This window comes from Lissotriton vulgaris, unplaced genomic scaffold (assembly GCF_964263255.1).
Source record: "Lissotriton vulgaris unplaced genomic scaffold, aLisVul1.2 SCAFFOLD_2720, whole genome shotgun sequence".
In the NCBI taxonomy this organism is placed as follows: Eukaryota; Metazoa; Chordata; class Amphibia; order Caudata; family Salamandridae; genus Lissotriton; species Lissotriton vulgaris.
This window is the reverse complement of record NW_028251804.1, coordinates 27068-41059: the sequence shown is the minus strand read 5'-3', so window position 1 is coordinate 41059 and position 13992 is coordinate 27068. Positions and strand designations below refer to the sequence as shown.

At 53.0% G+C, this 13992-nt stretch overlaps 1 protein-coding gene and 1 pseudogene across 1 annotated transcript in view; one reads left to right on the top strand and one right to left on the bottom strand.

The window, feature by feature from the left end:
- The window catches only part of LOC147662759 (collagen alpha-1(XII) chain-like), a gene marked incomplete at its 5' end in the record, with an annotated part of 90032 nt that overhangs the window by 49759 nt on the left and 26281 nt on the right, over positions 1-13992 (bottom strand). The window lies entirely within an intron of this gene.
- LOC147662761 (18S ribosomal RNA) lies at positions 11929-13701 on the top strand (annotated as a pseudogene).

The window sequence follows — 13992 nt, the reverse complement described above, 5'->3', positions numbered from 1 at the left end:
TGTCGGGAGTTGGGGCAGACAGGTGTACAGGTGCTAGATTGCTTCTGATCACCCTTCTCTTACAGAGGGGAGCTGATCTGCAGGGGTTGATAGCGACCGTGCAGATGGGGAGAGCAGCACTCACTTCTGATAGACAAAGAGTGGTAGGGGCTGCATTATGGTCCTGGAGAATGTCATGGATTTCCTTTTCAGTGAGGTCCAGCGGATTTGTTGTGACGAAGGAAAGGTTGTAGGAGAGGGCAAGGTCAAGGGTGTCTTCCTCCGATAGGCAGCTAGGGTGCTTACGAGGGCGAAAATGCCTCAAGGATGTTGGTAGTGGGCGTTTGGGGAGCTCTGGGATGAGGAATTCAGCTGAGGCATGAGGCTAACGAAGGAGAGTTCAGCGACGTGAAGGAGGTTCGTTAGATCCAGGATGGAGGAGTGGATGCTCTGAATAATTTTGGTGGCTCTGGAGTGTAGATTGTGGATATCTGTGGAGGGGGGGTGGGAGGGTTAGGATGGACTGTGATAGGGGTCATAGAAGGGGTGGATTGAGTGTTAGCGGGGCTAGTATGACCTGCATCAGCAAAAGTCGTTGAAGACGTAATGGTCTTAGCGTCCGAGTGGGGAGCATGAAGGGAGGAGACCAAGGGTCCCGGGTTGATTTCGTTCGGGGAGGTTGTAGGAGGGCTGAGGGGGTTAAGGTGTGCTGTGTTGGAAACCGTGGATTCCGAGTGAGTAGCATGAAGGGAGGGGATCAGGGGTCTCAGGTCAATTGCATTGGGGAGACTGGTAGGAAGACTGAGGGGATTAGGGTGTACTGTGTTGGAAACAATGGGGACCGTGGGGGTAGACATAGGGGAGGAGACCCGAGGTCTGTGGTGGAAGAGTTTGCAAGGCCGGTAGATGAGCAGGGGGGTTAGGAGGGACTGCGTTGGATGCTCTTGGAGGGATGACTTGTGGGAAGTTAGTCATGTTCGGCAAGAGGGTCGGAGGAACGTCAGGACGAGTGTTGGTCGTCTTCCCCACGACCAGGCCAAAAGATGAGTTGGGGGGGTTAGGAGGAACTGTGTTGTAGACTCTAGGAGAGGTAGCTTGGGGGAAGTTAGTCATGTTGGGCCGGGGGGTCGGATTAAAGTCAGGCCGGGTGTTGGTCGTCTTCCCAGTGTCATGCACATGGTTTCGGAGAATGATAAAGAGATCTGCAAATTTATCAAGGTTTTTTGTTGAAGCTTGGATCAATACAATGCCGCTTTTGTAGAGGGTGATGGTGAGGTCAGCTCGCAGGGTTGCTGAGGGCACTATTGTGAGCTTAGTGCCGTAGGGAATGTTCCTGGATGAGCGTATATTGAGGAATTGCGAAAAGGTATTGCGCCAGGAGGGGATTCCTCTGGAACAGAAAGCAAGGTCGTTGATGATGGTGCCTTTGTCCACACAGAAACGTAGGTCAGAGATCAGTGAGTCTGGATGGTTTTTCAGGGTGAGGTGTTTGAAGGCTTTTGTAGCGGTTTTTGAGAATTTAGGGGGTAAACCAGGGTGTAAGAGTTTGACCAGGGCCAACCATGTTGGCTAGGGTTGGGCACACTCGGGGAGACCTGGATCAGTAAGCAGCAGTTACTATGACCATAGTCATTAGGATGGTGGAACTTTATAGGAGATAACGGATTGTCCGGGTTGTGGGTGAGTTCCTAAGAAACAACTTTCTTTGCGGATTGTAACAGGTTTTTTGTAGGTTAATACAATTGGTCGGTGCCACTACAAGATGGCCGCCCTAGTTTGTTGTGTTCGTGCAGTACTCTTTCTGTTACAACTGACTGAGGACAAGCCTGGTTGGGGTTTGTGCAGTCCTCTTTCTGTTTCAACTGACTGAGGACAAGCCTGGTTAGGGTCCAGTTAAGGGTCCTTGCTTGTTTTTAAGGAGCAGTCCTCTTTCTGTGGACATTGTCAGGAGCTGCCATTTTGCAGAGAAGAAGGTCTGAAAGTAGGTGTGAGGGTAGATTTTTGTACAAAATGGCTGGGGGCAACAAAGCAGTACTGCTACAGCTCAACAACTGCAAAAATCAGGCCCCGGCTCTCATGCCTCTCACTTCGGAGCCTCCATAACCCCACTGCTGTAAGCAGCGCGATTGCCGGTAGTGCCATGCAGAGGGGTGAGGCAGTCAGCAGCTCCCCGGGATCGACTAATGCCCCGAGAGCCGGCTGCGTCTGTTACATGCTGGCCTTCAGAAATGTCGCTCAGGTGAATTTGGAAGCCAGCCAGGAGGAGATGAAGCAGTGGTACGATCAGAATTCCATTCTGATTGAGTTTCAGCTTGGTCAGAAAGTATGGGTCATGGCCCCAGTGGAGCCCTGTGCGCTCCAAGATGAGTGGACCAGACCCTTTGAGGTGGTAGAGATCAAAAGTGATGTCACCTACTTGGTGGACTTATGGTCTCCCGGGAAGCCTTGGCTGGTCCTGCATGTGAACCGCCTGAAACCCTACTTAGAGAGGTCCGAAGTGGGCATGCTCCTAGCGACAGATGATGGAATGGAGGAGGAGACTGAGCCTCTTCCTGACCTCCTGTCTGCAACAGAGCAAGATGGGTCATTGGATGGTGTAAACCTCTCTTCCACCCTGACCCCTGAGCAGAAGAATGAATGTCGCCAGTTGTTGGGACAGTTTTCTGATCTGCTCTCCCTGATTCCCAGAGTCACTGATTAGTGTGTCCATGATGTAGACACTGGGGACAGTCCTCCTGTTAAGCACAAAACTTACAGAGTGACTGAAAGGGGGAGAGCTTGCATCAAGGAGGATGTCTCCAAGATTTTGCATTGGGGGTGATTGAGTCCTCTAACAGCCCTTGGGCCAGCCCAGTGGTCTTGGTCCTAAAGGCTGCCGCACTGGGTGCCACGCCTGAACTCCAGTTCTGTGTGGACTACCGAGGGCTTAATTTAGTCACCAGGACTGACGCGCACCCCATCCCCAGAGCTGATGAGCTCATTGATCGGTTAGGTGCTGCCCGGCACCTCAGTATGTTTGATCTAACATCTGGGTACTGGCAGATTGCCTTAACTGATGGGGCAAAAGAGAGGTCAGCATTCTCCACACCATATGGGCACTACCAATACCGGGTTATGCCCTTTGGGATGAAGAATGCCCCTGCCAGCTTTCAGAGGTTGGTCAACCAGGTGTTGGCTGGACTGGAAGATTTCAGTGCCGCCTACTTGGATGACATTGCAGTGTTCAGCGCCAGTTGGGAAGAACATCTGCGCTACCTTTGGGAAGTGATGATGGTGCTGCAGAGAGCAGGCCTCACGATCAAGGCGAGTAAGTGCCAGATCGAGCAGGGTTGTGTGGTGTACTTGGGACGCCAGGTTGGGAGCAGCCAGATAATGCCCCTATAGCCCAAGATTAAGACCATCCTGGATTGGGAACCCCCCAAGACCCAGACAAAGGTGAGAGTCTTTTTAGGACTCACTGGATACTACAGTCAAGTCAAGTCAAGTCAAAGAATTTGTATAGCGCACTACATACCCAGAGGGTTTCAAGGCGCTTAGGGAAAGGAGGGGGATTACTTGTCAAATATCCAAGTTTTAAGTTGCTTTCTGAATGCTAGGTGGTTCTGGGTAAGGCGAAGGTAAGTGGGGAGTGAGTTCCATGTTTTAGCCGCAAGGTATGAGAAGGATCTTCCTCCCATAGTGGTCTTGTTGATGCGGGGTACAGTGGCGAGGGCTTGGCTGGAAGAGCGTAGTTGGCGGGAGGGGGTGTAGAAGGACAGTCGAGAGTTGAGGCATTCTGGTCCAATGTCGTAGAGTGATTTGTGTGCGTGGGTCAGCAGACGGAAAGTGATCCTCTTATCGATGGGCAGCCAGTGGAGGTCTTTCAGGTGGCCAGAGATGTGTTCATTACGCGGGATGTCTAGTATGATCCTGGCTGAGGCGTTTTGGATTCGTTGGAGTTTCTTCTGGAGTTTAGCGGTAGTGCCTGCGTAGAGGGTGTTTCCGTAGTCCAGTCGGCTCGTGACCAGGGCATGGGTGACTGTTTTCCTTGTTTCGGTGGGGATCCAGCGAAATGTTTTTTTGAGCATGCGAAGAATGTTGAAGCAGGATGAGGATACGGCACTGACTTGTCTGTTCATTGAGAGTGAAGAGTCCAGGATAACGCCTAGGTTCCGTGCGTGGTCGGTCGGGATGGGAGCTTTTCCAAGGGCTTCCGGCCACCAAGAGTCGTCCCAGGCAGAGGGGGATGAGCCTAAGATGAGGACTTCTGTTTTATCTGAGTTCAGTTTCAGACGGCTATGTTTCATCCATTCGGCAACTTCTTTCATTCCTTCGTGTAGGTTGGTTTTGGCGGTGCTGGGGTCATTGGTGAGAGAAAGGATCAGTTGAGTGTCATCTGCGTAGGAGATGATGTTGAGATTGTGTTGGCGAGGGATGGCCGCAAGGGGGCTCATGTATACGTTGAAAAGGGTGGGACTGAGTGAGGATCCTTGTGGAACACCACAGATGACTTCAGTGGCCTCGGACTTGAATGGTGGAAGGCGGACTCTCTGGGTTCTTCCGGTGAGGAACGAGGTGATCCATTCCAATGCTTTTCCTTGTATTCCGATGTATCTGAGGCGTTGTAAAAGGGTGCTGTGGCAGACTGTGTCGAAGGCTGCAGAGAGGTTGAGGAGGATGAGGGCGACTGTGTCTCCATTGTCCAGTAGAGTTCGAATGTCGTCTGTTGCTGCGATGAGGGCGGTCTCCGTGCTGTGTTTTGCTCGGAATCCAGATTGTGAGGAGTCGAGGGAACTGTTGGCTTCGAGGAAAGCGGCGAGTTGGTTGTTGACAGCTTTCTCGATGACTTTGGCCGGGAAAGGAAGGAGCGATATGGGGCGGTAGTTTTTGAGTTCGTTGGGATCCGCTGTGGGTTTTTTCAGAAGGGCGGTGAGTTCAGCGTGTTTCCAGCTCTCCGAGAAGGTGGCGGAGTTGAAGGAGCAGTTGATGACGTCTCGGAGGTGCGGTGCTATGACGGAGTCAGCTTTGTTGAAGATGTGGTGAGGACATGGGTCTGTGGGGGATCCTGAGTGGATGGAGTTCATCAGGCGGATGGTGTCCTCAGTGGAGATTGGAATCCATTCGTTGAGGGTGTTCAAGGGGGGAGAGTGTCCAGCATATGGTTGGGTGGGTTGGTCTCCGGGTTGGTTGTCGAAGCTGTTGTGGATGTCTGCGATTTTGTTGTGGAAGAATAGAGCCAGGGAGTCGCAGAGGGCTTGAGAGGGGGTGATGTCGTTGGAGTTGGCCGAGGGGTTGGTGAATTCCTTGACGATGTTGAAAAGTTCCTTGCTGTTGTGGGCGTTGTTGTCTAGTCGGTCCTTGAATGCTGTTTTCTTGGCTTTTCGGATCAGTTGGTGGTGTGTGCGGGTGGCGTTTTTGAAGGCGTTCTTGGTGCTAGTGGTTGGGTCTTTTTTCCAGGCCTTCTCAAGGGAGCGGCAGAGTTTCTTAGACTTCTTAAGATCATCGTTGAACCATGAGGCCTTCTTGCTGCGAGGTTTGCTTTGGCGTTTTTTCAGTGGTGCTAGGGTGTCGGCGGTGTTGGATAACCATAGGGTGAAGTTGGCGGCGGCTTGGTCAGGGTTCGAAGAATGGGCTGGGGTGTTTAGAAGGAGCGATGAGGAGATCTGGTCGATGGTGATTTTGTTCCAGTTTCTTTGCAGAGTTGGTTGGAGGTGGTTGGAGTGTTTCGGCTTGTTGTAGGTGAAGTGAACGCAGCTGTGGTCAGTCCAGAGGAGATCCGTGGTGTGGCTGAATGAGACATGGTTGCTGGAGGTGAAGATGGGGTCGAGTGTGTGACCTGCGATGTGGGTGGGGGAGGTGACCAGTTGTTTAAGTCCGAGGTTGGCGAGGTTGTCCAAAAGGGTGGTGGTGTTGCGGTCGTTGTTCTTTTCAATGTGAAAGTTGAGGTCTCCCAGAAGGATGTAGTCTTTGGAGGGGAGCGCATGTGGAGTGATGAAGTCCGTGATGTCCTCGCTGAATTTAGCGCGTGGTCCTGGTGGTCTGTAGAGGAGGGTGCCTCTAAGTGTGGTATTGGGGTCGATGTGGATCTGGAAGTGAAGGTGTTCAGAGTTGGCGAGGTTGGCGTCTGAGCTGGTTGAGATGCGGATTGATTTTTTATGGACGATGGCGATTCCTCCTCCTGTGTGGCCGGTACGGTCCTTACGTATGATCTTATAGTCTTCTGGGATGGCAATGGTGATGTCTGGGGCGGAAGAGGCGTTCATCCATGTTTCTGTTAGGAAGGCGATGTCTGGAGAGATGGTGTCTAGTAGATTCCATAGGTCGATGGCGTGTCTGTGAACCGATCGGGTGTTGAGAAGGATGCATTGAAGGTGGTTGGGGTCGAGAGTCTGTGGTGTGATTGGAGCGGAGATGTTGTCGGTGCCGCTGAATTTGCAGGAGTAGCAGGAGAAAGGTCCATGGGTGTGTCCGGGAGCGGCTTGAACGCATTTGGGGGCGCGACCGGGGTTAAGGGCTAGGAGGGCGGCGGCATCGTAGGCAATGCGGGAGGGCTGGGGGGCGCGGGAGGCAGGGGGTCTGGCACTGGGCGCGGTCCAGGCGCGGACGGGCGTAGACGGGCTTACCTTTGGCGCACCTTCGGCGAGGCCGCAGCGCGTGGACGCTGCGCGAAGGACCATCTGACTTAAATGGATAGTGGAGGGGGCGGAGCATGGGAGGGGCAGCAGGGAGGGTGGGAGGAGACACGGGCCACGAGCACAACAAATGGAGGGAGGGAAAGTGAAACTGGGGCACGGACACACAGAAGGGGACAGCTAGAACCAATTAAATGCAGCCCAATATAAATAAAATATGCTTAAAGTGAAACGAATTTACACAGGGCAGGCAATGCAGCGCTATTACAATAAAGTGAGTTACAATGATATATTCCCAAAAACGATACCAAGCAGGCAAAGAGCGCTAGTCCGGCGTCGAGGCGCTAGAACTGCAGGCGATGTCAGGCAGTGAATAGCAGGAGTGTTTCCAGGTGGTCGGGGAGGTGAGGCAGGGAGCGAGAGGGAGCGACCGTCGAGGAGTAAGTCCAGCTGGTCACAGAGAGCCAGGAGAGAAGCGCTCTGACTCGGCCAGTGCGTGGGAGGGGCAGCAGGGAGGGTGGGAGGAGACACGGGCCACGAGCACAACAAATGGAGGGAGGGAAAGTGAAACTGGGGCACGGACACACAGAAGGGGACAGCTAGAACCAATTAAATGCAGCCCAATATAAATAAAATATGCTTAAAGTGAAACGAATTTACACAGGGCAGGCAATGCAGCGCTATTACAATAAAGTGAGTTACAATGATATATTCCCAAAAACGATACCAAGCAGGCAAAGAGCGCTAGTCCGGCGTCGAGGCGCTAGAACTGCAGGCGATGTCAGGCAGTGAATAGCAGGAGTGTTTCCAGGTGGTCGGGGAGGTGAGGCAGGGAGCGAGAGGGAGCGACCGTCGAGGAGTAAGTCCAGCTGGTCACAGAGAGCCAGGAGAGAAGCGCTCTGACTCGGCCAGTGCGTGGGAGGGGCAGCAGGGAGGGTGGGAGGAGACACGGGCCACGAGCACAACAAATGGAGGGAGGGAAAGTGAAACTGGGGCACGGACACACAGAAGGGGACAGCTAGAACCAATTAAATGCAGCCCAATATAAATAAAATATGCTTAAAGTGAAACGAATTTACACAGGGCAGGCAATGCAGCGCTATTACAATAAAGTGAGTTACAATGATATATTCCCAAAAACGATACCAAGCAGGCAAAGAGCGCTAGTCCGGCGTCGAGGCGCTAGAACTGCAGGCGATGTCAGGCAGTGAATAGCAGGAGTGTTTCCAGGTGGTCGGGGAGGTGAGGCAGGGAGCGAGAGGGAGCGACCGTCGAGGAGTAAGTCCAGCTGGTCACAGAGAGCCAGGAGAGAAGCGCTCTGACTCGGCCAGTGCGTGGGAGGGGAAGCAGGGAGGGTGGGAGGAGACACGGGCCACGAGCACAACAAATGGAGGGAGGGAAAGTGAAACTGGGGCACGGACACACAGAAGGGGACAGCTAGAACCAATTAAATGCAGCCCAATATAAATAAAATATGCTTAAAGTGAAACGAATTTACACAGGGCAGGCAATGCAGCGCTATTACAATAAAGTGAGTTACAATGATATATTCCCAAAAACGATACCAAGCAGGCAAAGAGCGCTAGTCCGGCGTCGAGGCGCTAGAACTGCAGGCGATGTCAGGCAGTGAATAGCAGGAGTGTTTCCAGGTGGTCGGGGAGGTGAGGCAGGGAGCGAGAGGGAGCGACCGTCGAGGAGTAAGTCCAGCTGGTCAAGTCCAGGTTTGTCAAGGGGTAAGGCAGCATTACTGCACCCTTGACAGAGCTGACTTCCAAAAAGCAGCACAAGAAAGTGATCTGGACAGACACCTGTCAAAAAGCTTTTGATGGCCTGAAGACTTCCGTGTGCACGTCGCCCGTGCTTCTGGCTCCCAACTTCTCTAATGAGTTCATTGTACAGACAGATTCTTCAGAGCATGGTGTGGGGGCTGTTCTTTCACAGATAAATGAGGAGGGCCGAGACCAACCTGTAACCTTCATAAGTAGGAGGTTACTTCCACGGGAACAGAGGTGGAATGCAATTGAGCGTGAGGCATTTGCTGTGGTCTGGGCACTGAACAAGTTGAGACCATACTTGCTTGGGACTCACTTCCGGGTTCAGACAGACCACAGTCCTCTCTGATGGTTGATGAGATGATGGATGCGAATCCCAAGCTGTTGAGGTGGTCCAGTTCCCTACAGGGGATGGACGTCACGGTGAAACGCAGCCCAGGTACAGAACACGCCAACCATGAAGTAAAGAGAACTCCCAAGGGGTGGGTAGTGCTCCCCATATTTCAGCTGGAGGGGATACTTGTTAGACCTGGCACCATTGGTGTGGGTACTCCATCCGTTTTTTTGCTGTTGCCTCCCATGTTTTTGCTATGCTTTTTGCTGGTCTCGATGCTTTGAGCACTTTGGCACTGCTATTCAGTGCCAAAGTGCAAGTGCTCTCATTGTAAATTGTTGTAATCGATTAGTGACTCCATAATTGGCTATTTGATGTACTTTTCAGACCCTAGTACACTGCACCATGTCTGCCCAGAGCCTGTAAATCAAATGCTGCTGATGGGCTTGCAGCACTGGTTGTGCCACCCACATAAGCAACTTGTAAAATGTGGCTCAGGACTGCCATTGCGGATCATGTGTGCAGCCTGTGGTTGCCATGTCGACTTGGCAAGTGCACACACTTGCCAGACCTAAACCTTCCCTTTTCTATGTGTTAGTCACCCCTAAGGTAGGCCCAGGGTACCTCCATGGGCAGGGTGCATTGTATATGAAAGGTAGGACATGCCCTGATGTGTGTAGCAGGTCCTGATAGTGAATTACACCCTATTTAGTTTTTTACTATTGCAAGGCTACCTGTTCCCATATGCCAGTATGGGCAGTTTGATTATAACATCTTATAATTCTAACTGACACAGGGAACTAGGTAGAAATTCGAGTTTAGTATGCCTGAACTCAGAATGTTAAAATACATCTTTTAGTGATGGAGATTTTTACATTCTGTGTTCGAAAATAGGTATTATCTTGCATAACCATCCAGCATGCCTCTGCTACGTTTGTGTATACTATGTCTGGTTTGTGAGTGACAGGGGACTGGAGAGGGCTTTGGCTCCAGCAGTCTGATGGGTCAAGGCTGGGCTGAATAGGGCCTGCATTGAATAGAGAGTAGGGGGGCAGGGATTCACTTTCACTGACCTGAGCCCTCATAGAATAGAGAGTAGGGGGAGGAGATTTCCTTTCAGCTACCTGGGCCAGGTCTGCTTTCAACAATGCTGGCTGGGAACAGGCACCCTCTGCCATCAGAGGACAAAGGATTTACTGGTATAAATATTGGGGCCCAGACCCCAGAACTTTAGATCACTGCTGGGAACTAAGACAAACCTTTGCCACGGAGAAGAACCAAGTATGCTGAAGGAGGAGACTGCCCTTGTGCTGTATGCTATTTCTGGGGTTGGCCTGCAGTGGTTACTTCATTTGCCAAGGAAAGGGGAAGCGAACTTTTGTGAACTTTTCACCATCCTGAAAAAGAATCTCCAAGGGCTTGAAGTGTGTTTGCCTCCTGCCAAAAGTCTCAGCTCAGGGATACAAGACTCACCAGCAGCTCCCCTGAATTTCCTTGCTGGGAATTCTACCTGCAGAGAGGTGCCTACTGTTGTTTGAGCCCTCTAAGAAGACAGCGGGTCACTGGGAGCTGGAATCGCGACACAATGAGGAGAAGCGTGTCGCCGCCGCAGCAGTTGCCATTGCATTGCCGAAGCAGCATACCGTTGCCGCAGCTGTTCGTCGTTGCATTACCGATGAAGCGTGTCGCAGCACCGGAGAAGCGTTTCACCGCCGCAGATGTCGCTATCGCATCATCGGAGAAGCGTGTCACAGGGCCTGTTGCGGCTCAGAAGTTACAGAATTTGCCGCACGGCCAAAGGGCATGCACGCATCGCATCCAATGTTGTCTCATCGCATCAAAGACGCCATTTGGTCGCATCGCACCGGATCGTCGCATCACATCGAGGCGCCATCTTGTCGCATCGCCACTGGGTCGCAGTACGAAACGACGCATCAACTCCTCACACAGTAATAAAGCAACACGTCACCTCCCTTGCGCAGCAGTAAGGAACCAATGCATCGACTCCTCTGAGTGTAAGGAACCACGCATCAACTTCCCATCGACCCTTTTGTTTGCATTGCATGAGAGTAAAGTGTTCCATTTACCATCTACATTGAACTAAGCTATTTTCTACCATTTTAAAGACTTATTTCTGATTACTAGGGCTGGGCCTGCTGCCCTGCCAAAGGCCCGGGACGGGGTTCCATCGTGCCCGGGGACCCTCCCCTTGCTCGACTGAGTTCCGGGGCTCCATGCGGCCCCGGGGAGGGTGGCCTCCTCACACCGGGCTCCGTCCTCAGTCCTGCCGCATGGCAGGGTGCCAGGGATGGTTTCCGGTGGGCCTGGGGAGGCTTTGCCTGCGCCTCCGTGCCTGGGAGCCCCAGCTGGGTCAAGGGGTTCTGCCGGGTCCCGGGTCGGGTGCTCCCGAGATCGGGTACTTTCACACCTTGGGTCCCCTCTGTCACCTCGTGTGCATGGAATAAAAGTAAGGTAATTTTCCTCCAGATTACTAGGGAGAGGGTCAATCAGACCTCCGTGAGGTCCGGTGATTCTGAAACAGGGGAAGGCAGAACCTGGGCCCACCCGCAGGGGGCCCCCAGGGGCCCGGGAACACACCTGCCTCTCAGCCCCTATCCCAATGGTCCTTTTTCTCGGAGTCTGCTTGCCCTGGGAGCAGGCAGAGATGCTAAGCCAGCATACACCCTGCGCATGGTGGCCTGCCAAGGGGATGCCCCAGCCATACTCTGATCGATTGGGCACTCTCGGTCTGTTTAGGGATGGACTGCTTGACTAGCCTCGGCTGTTGTTTCAAGCAAAGTGCTTCCAGCCCGCATGGACCGAGCGAAGGCCGAGCAGCCCCGGCAGCTCATGCCCCCCAGTGGTCTGGCTTGAGCGGAAGGGGTCGGGTGGTGCCAGGCCCTTGGATGCTGCTGTCCAGCAGGTCCGAAGGCCTCGCGTGCCATACCGTCACCCCTCTTTGCCCAGCAGCTCAGAACGACTGTTCCAAGGGGTACAGTCACGACCAGGCTCCGGCACCCCTGTGTCTCGCTAAGGCTGTGACTCGGCCTGCCTCTCCCTGCCGGGGGAGACTGCTGGGCCTGCCGGTGGCCATGCGACTGCACCTCTCCACACCCCTCCAGTGAGCCAGGCGGTGGGCTCCTTCCCTTGGCAGGCTCCTGAGAGGTAGGGGTGCGTTAAGGTTGCCGGTCGGGGGATGGGCGCGCGGCCTCACCCCATCAGCAGGTGCGGCTACCTGGTTGATCCTTCCAGTAGCATATGCTTTTCTCAATGATTAAGCCATGCAAGTGTAAGTACACACGGCCGGTACAGTGAAACTGTGAATGGCTCATTAAATCAGTTATGGTTCCTTTGATTGCTCCATCTGTTACTTCGATAACTGTGGTAATTCTAGAGCTAACACATGACGACGAGTGCTGACCTCCCGGGATGCGTGCATTTATCAGACCAAGACCAATCCGGGCTCGCACGTCCGCTTTGGCGACTCTAGATAGTCTCAGGCCGATCACACGTCCCCGCGACAGTACATTTTGATGTCTGCCCTATCAATGTTCGACGGTACTTTCTGTGCCCACCATGGTGACCAAGGGTAACGGGAATCAGGGTTCAATTCCGTAGAGGGAGCCTGAGAAATCGCTACCACATCCAAGGAAGGCAGCAGGCGCGCAAATTACATACTCCCGAATTGGGGAGGTAGTGATGAAAAATAACAAAATAGGACACTTTCGAGACCCTGTAATTGGAATGAGTACACTTTAAATCCTTTAACGAGGATCTATTGGATGGCAGGCATGGTGCCAGCAGCCGCGGTAATTCCAGCTCCAATAGCGTATATTAAAGTTGCTGCAGTTAAAAAGCTTGTCGTTGGATCTTGGGATCGAGCTGGCGGTCCGCCGCGAGGTGAGCTACCGCCTGTCCCAGCCCCTGTCTCTTGGCGCCCCCTTGATACTCTTGACTGAGTGTCCTGGGGGTCCGAAGCGATTACTTTGAAACAATTAAAGTGTTCAAAGCAGGCCGGTCGCCTGAATACTTCAGCTGGGAATAATGGAATAGGACTCTGGTTCTATTTTGTTGGTTTTCGTAACTGGGGCCATGATTAAGAGGGACGGCTGGGGGCATTCGTATTGTGCCGATAGAGGTGAAATTCTTGGACCTGCGCAAGACGAACCAAAGCAAAATCATTTGTCAAGAATGTTTTCATTAATCAAGAAAGAAAGTCGGAAGTTCGAAGACGATCAGATACCGTCGTAGTTCCGACCATAAACGATGCCGACCAGCGACCTGGCGGCGTATTCCCATGACCCGCCGAGCAGCTTCCGCGTAAACCAAAGTCTTTGGGTTCTGTGGGGAGTATGGTTGCGAAGCTGAAACTTAAAGGAATTGACAGAAGGGCACCACCAGGAGTGGAGCATGCGGCTTAATTTGACTCAACACGGGAAACCTCCCCCGGCCCGGACACGGAAAGGATTGACAGATTGATAGCTTTTTCTCGATTCTGTGGGTGGTGGTGCATGGCCATTCTTACTAGTTGGTGGAGCAATTTGTATGGTTAATTTTGATAACGAGCGAGACTCCTCCATGCTAACTAGTTACGCGACCCCCAGCGGTTGGTGTCCAACTTCTTAGAGGGACAAGTGGCATTCAGCCACACAAGATCGAGCAATAACAGGTCTGTAATGCCCTTAGATGTCCGGGGCGCGCTACACTGAATGGATCAGCGTGTGTCTACCCTTCGCTGACAGGTGCGGGTAACCCGCTGAACCCTGTTTGTGATAGGGATTAGGGATTGCAATTATTTCCCATGAACGAGGAACTCCCAGTAACTGTGGGTCATAAGCTCGTGTTGATTAAGTCCCCGCCATTTGTAAACACTGCCTGTTGCTACTACCAATTGGATGGTTTAGTGAGGTCCTCGGAGCACCAAGATGATGATCAAACTTTCCTATCTAGAGGAAGTAAAAGTCATGACAAGGTTTCCATAGGTGAACCTGCGGAAGGGCCATTAATGGCGGAGCGACTGACGGCACCAGCCTGAAGCCCTCAGCCGCCTCCTGCAAGCACGCACCTTAAGCATAGGGCCCAGCCCTGCCCTGGCGCGCCACAGCCGGCGGAGCGGTCCGCGGCTGCATGGGGCACTCGGGGGAGGACCGGGACTTTGGCGGGCCTCTTCCACCTGGGGAAGGCCCGACCGATGCTCGACCGATGTACGACCGAGACGGAACCCAAGCTCCCTCAGCACAACCCCCCAGCGGTGGGGGGAAACCGAATGGCACTGCATCCCCGTGCTGGTACCACC